Raw genomic sequence first — 6,013 nt, forward strand, 5'->3', positions numbered from 1 at the left:
TGCTGATCAATACAAAGTATATGTGTCGTAAATTATTTTAAAATAAATGAACTTTTATTAAGGTCGTCTCAAAGTGTGATACTAAAATAAGGGAAAAGAAATTGATATATCCTTTCTTGTTACATTTCTAGCTCTAAAAACGAAAGTAGAGTTAATCCTTGGATAAAACTTGGATGATTATTTGATAAGTTTTGAGGAGCACAAATACAAATTATACATGAAAACTATTGGATGTTGGTGTGGACGTGTTGTGGGTGTGGGTGTGGGTGTGGGTGTGGGTGTGGATGTGGATGTGGATGTGGGTGTGGACGTGGACGTGGGTGTGGGTGTGGGTATTGATGTGGATGTGGACGTTGACGTTGACGTGGGTGTGGATGTGGATGTGGATGTGGATGTGGGTGTGGGTGTGGGTGTGGGTATGGGTGTGGGTATGGGTATTGATGTGGATGTGGACGTTGACGTGGATGTGGGTGCGGATGTGAGTGTGGATGTAGGTATAGGTGGGTGGGTGTTGGTGTGGTGTGTGGGGAGGTATATGCACCATACATTATTGAATAGGCCTTGCGAGCTTTCCTCCACTTACTGCCACTGTGATGTGTTTGAAACAAAAACAACAACACTCACTCACTCACTCCAAATGACCCATCTGTGACCTACAGACACTGGTCACGCTGTAACAGGCCGGATATGCCCCAGAAAAAAAATACGGTCGATAGTAATGGAGATCAAATATCTGGTGAAATGGCGTCTACCATATTTGCAGTGCATATCCTGCTTCAGCGATAACTGGTGGTTACACAATGATAGAGCCGGATCAACTTGTGTCACCATTCGCAACGATTTTTTTGGTCATAGAGGATGTGCAAAGCAGTTTGAGTACACTAAACCTGTGTATACTATTACAGCAAACAATGTCCTTTAGGGCGGAACAACCTTATGTTGAATCGTTATGACGTCAACATGTTAATATAAGTTTCCATTACCAGTTGAGTCCTTTAACAACAACAAATGGAGTTTATTAGTTTCCCCGACCAGTTGATATGCGTGCTTTCCCGTTATCATTCTCAACGCCCTGGGGAGTCTACGCTAGAGGTCTTTTACATCCAACACACATATCGCGTACCCATTCCCTGCTGGGTGAAAAGATGCACATTTACACTAAGCCACTTGCCCAGGGTGACACCACACGTGTTGTGACGTGTGTTTCGGGTGTATAAACGTATTCGTGTTTCGTGTTGGCAACTAAGGCTATCCCCTTAAGACTTTCTTTCCTGACCTTTGCATCATCCCATTGTTCTTTTGTTCTAAGGTAGTACAAGGGCCCTATTATTCTCTCTTAAACTTGCAAGTTATTTGCTTCTTATATGTTTATCTTGAGCACGGAATTTGTGCATAAGATGATCTATATATATCTATAATTTATGATTTATTACAAGAATGACTAAAATGTACGAAACAAGGGTGATTTTTTTAACTTCAAGACAAAGTATATTAATGGGTAAGTCCTTCACCCAACATAAGCTTTTACCGTTATTTGTTTGTAGTACTGTTTTTGTCTACATGTAAGAAAATCAGCTTGTGTCAAAGGCTTGCTAATGTTCAAATTTTATAACCATGCCTTTGAAAACCTCTAAAGTCAGCCTTACCGACACATTTCAGCCTTATATACATTTAGAGTTGTAAGTCCAAAAAATGCACGTTATTAAATGAACAACGTATAGTTCTTATTCATATTAGCCAAAAATGTCCCTTAACTGAAATACTATTCAAAGCGACTGTAAATCCAACTCACTCACGCACAGAGGTGCTCGAGAATGTGTTATACCGACTTACCGACTGACAAGACACTAGATCTACTGTAAACAATAATAACATATTTTTGTTGATGGTGAAATTGACGTAAGTATGGAATGCCACTGTTTTAGGATACTGAACAAAATTGTTAGGGACCACGCATATTTGTAGGGCTATTTTTATGAATTGTTTGCTCAATCTTCACTAAAAAATATACCCCCACCCAATATTCAAAATCCCTAAATTCCGAATATATAATAAACACGTTAGAATCTTAAACATGTTCCGATGTTAATCACAATGCTAAACGTGTTTAAAGCTCTATTTACGTAGGTGTCGATGCTGTGGTTGGCGTGACATCCTTGCCCCTTTCACGTGTGTAAAATCCTAATTGCATCTGGAAACAAACATGCATTATCATCATTATTATCTCACACCTGTTAAACAGATGTTCCAATTCATGACGACAACGTCAACGTATTCGCCGTGCCAGTTGAATGTGTACTGTGTAAGTACAGTCAAGTCCCGTTAATCCGACATCGATGGTTGCATATGATTATGTCGGATTAACGAGTATGTCGGATAAACGAAATTAAGTAGTATCAACGTTCGTGATCGAAAATCGGACAACTACACGATAGATATAAGACACGTAATACAAAATATAAAAAATAAATATTTATATTGTTATGTTACATTGTTGGCGGAATATGTTTTCTAATCATGCAACCTCTAAGGTTTAACACAAAACAACTGTTACGGACTGTATGACTTATTCAAAATACTTTAAAAAGCATAGTCTGGAATGGAAGTCGCAACTTTGAAACTGGTACCTAAAGCTTAAGAAAGCTGCTTTCTAAGTGGCTAACGTCGACTTCCTGTTGGCCATTTCATTGGTAGGTCATAGTTCGCGAAAGGTTGTTCTGACGTGACCTGTAATGGGATGTCCATGTATGTATGTGGGTGAATGTGTAACAGCGGTGTAACGAGAGTGTACATATATAGACTTTAGTCTTAAATTATTTATTGCGCTGTATGTAGCACATAGTGGGAGTACAAAGCGGATTTCCTGTATATTTCTGTGTCCATCGTTTAGTGATTATAAGCCATGGAATAAAAAAGTGTTTATCATACAGGGCCTTTTATTATTTGCATCAAATGAAATCCAGAGTTAAAATTAGTTCAGCAAGGAGTCACACAGATGTGCCTATCATGACTCGAACGTGACCTCCATTGTCGATCCGTATTGGAATTGGTCCCCAGAAACCCATGTTTGTCGTAAGAGGCGACTAGCGGGATCGGGTGGTCAGGCTCGCTGACTTGGTTGATGCATGTCTTCATATCCTAATTGCGTAGATCGATGCTCATGATCTCAATCACTGGATTGTCTGGTCCAGACTCGATTATTTACAGACTACTGTCATATAGCTGGAATATTGCTGAGTGCGGCGTTAAACAAACAAACAAACAAACATTAATGCGCAATTGATATGATGTTATAACAATACAAAATATATTTAATTGATGTTTAATGGATAAGGTTAAATCTGTGAAGAAGCATGTTTTATTTGTTTTGGTTTATATATATTATATTCTGTATAACACCCTGCGCAAATCTTTATAAAGAGGTTCGATATACCAAACGTATGGGATAACTTACAGACCCGTCATCAGCATGCATGTAGGTTGTATATTTATTATAATATATTAACATAATTTATTTTCATTTTGTTCCTTGAAGACTGAACGCAACGAGTTAAAAATAGAAATATTGATCTGGAATAAAGACAGACCGAAAGAGCGTGCCCGAGACAAATATGACAAAGGTTTGAATTGTTGGGTACGAGATAAATAATGAATAAATAACGACTAAAGCTTCAGCGCAGTGCACGCAATTCCAGGCATTGGGTTTCCCCGCAAACGGACATATCAATAATACCACAGTAAAGATTGGTTGGTTGTTTGTTTGTTGTTTAACGCCGCACTCATCAATATTCCAGCAATACGACGTCGGTCTGTAAATAATCGAGTCTGGACCAGACAATCCAGTGATTGACATCATGAGCATCAATCCACGCAATTGGGATACGATGACATGCATCAACCAAGTCAGCGAGCCTGACCACCCGATCCCGTTAGTCGCCTCTTACGGCAATCAAGGGTTGCTGAAGACCTATTCTACCCCGGATCTTCGCTGGTCACCACAGTAAAGAGAACTGAACTGCACACAATGGACATATCATTATTAACGCTGACCTCTACAACACAATTTATAGTTCTGGTGTTTGACCCTGGTCGCCTGCATAAATAATTGGTGATCTGATAAATGAGCTAAGGCATAGCCACGTTCAACAACACATAACTTAATTTCCTTTAAACCAATATTTAACGCATGACTAATATCATATTTAGTGTTGTTGGCGAAGACCACCTTTTGCGTATAATGTCGTCTATAAGTTTTACCACAAGTTTTAAAGGTTAAACCAGGTGGACTACATACATTAAATTTTGAAAATCGATGACTTATTTTTGTACTAAGGCGTACATCTATGAGTAACTTGATGGATATTGGATGAATCTCGAATTCGAACCCACGATAATAGGATTCTGGTGGGCCAAAGGGACGCAACTCTTCCAAAGGAATTGCGGCGTCTTAGATACTTTGGTCACACGGGCCCTCGCGTACGTAACACATTTTTGACCAATACTGTCCATAATTCAAGGTGCACTAACAAAGCCAATTACGTAAGCAAGATAAGTCTTTATATATGAATGGAATTCCGGGGTAGAATAGGTCTTCGGCCACCCATGCTTGCCGTGAAAGGCGACTATGCTTGTCGTAAGAGGCGACTTACAGGATCGTGTTATCAAACACTTGATTGTCTGGTCCAGATACGATTATCTACAGACCGCCGTCATATAGCTGGAATATTGCCGAGTGCGGCGTTAAACAACAAAAATCATCATCCAACCCACAATAAATTTCCAATAACCAGTTGCTAAATGAAACACACAACAAGAAGCACACACAGGTTTATTCACACAGTGCAATGTCCCACTTAGACATTTATCGTCTAAAACTGGCTCCCACAGGAGTTAAAAAAAATAGGGCTGTAACGCTTCACTCGCGTATTCGATGAATCGAACCGTAACCATTCATGAATTGAATTCGTTATTCATGGCCACTTGAATCGAATATTTATGAATATGCTATCATGTATATTAACATACCCTGTACCTAAAAATATCCATAACATTTTATATGCATAGATTTCTTTCAATGACAACACTCTTATAATAGTTAATTTGATAGTATTGTTTTCACTGGTCATTGTCGCATTTGAGCAGATACTAGTACCTGGATACGTGCTATATATAAATGTATAATTTATTAATAATTAACAAACCATGTCAAATAATATGTCAATGTCAATATGATGTTATTGTTTCACTGAATATAATAAATATTACATAAACTGCTGACTTGTTATTGTAATTGTGAATTAATATTCGTATTCGTTACCCTATATTCGTGATATGAATCGTATTCGCCTCAAAGTGTATTCGTTGCAGCCCTAGGAGATATCGCTTGGATGAGATCAAGCGATATCTATACTGTAGATATCGCTGCAATGAAATTGCATCACAATGCTTTGCAGACCATTGTGACGTCATTGGTTACCATGACGTCACAATCAAATGACATCACTAATGGCTCTGCTACTGAAGCTGTAAGCAGTACTTTTTACACTTAAGACACTGCTAATTACTGTCTACAAACTGAAAACGATGTTGGATGATAAATAAAATCTCACCCTCGTGTCTTTTGATATCAAATATATCAACACTCGTTGATAAAAGTGGAAAAAATCCTCGGCGAGCCTCGGAGTTTTCCCACTTTTATCAACTCGTGTTGATATATTTGATATCAAAAGACCCTCGGGTGAGATTCTCTATTTAACAATTGACGCCAACCATGTGTAAAAAAACCCAAAATGGCCGCTCTCCGCATGTAGCACGTCCCCCATTCTAAATTACAATTCGCACCTCAAGTTGAAAGACGGACAAATACCACACATCAGATGTCGATACAGTACCACACCCTAGGGGTTCACTAGTTATTGGTAACTTAAGTCAACAGAATTATAACGAAAATCAGCTAACTTAGTCTAACACGGGTTTTCAAATCGAACGAGGCTTTTATGTTATCATGATCACT

The sequence above is a fragment of the Haliotis rufescens genome, unplaced genomic scaffold, assembly GCF_023055435.1.
Source record: "Haliotis rufescens isolate VD_foot unplaced genomic scaffold, xgHalRufe1.0.p SCAF_2, whole genome shotgun sequence".
NCBI classification, from domain to species: Eukaryota; Metazoa; Mollusca; class Gastropoda; order Lepetellida; family Haliotidae; genus Haliotis; species Haliotis rufescens.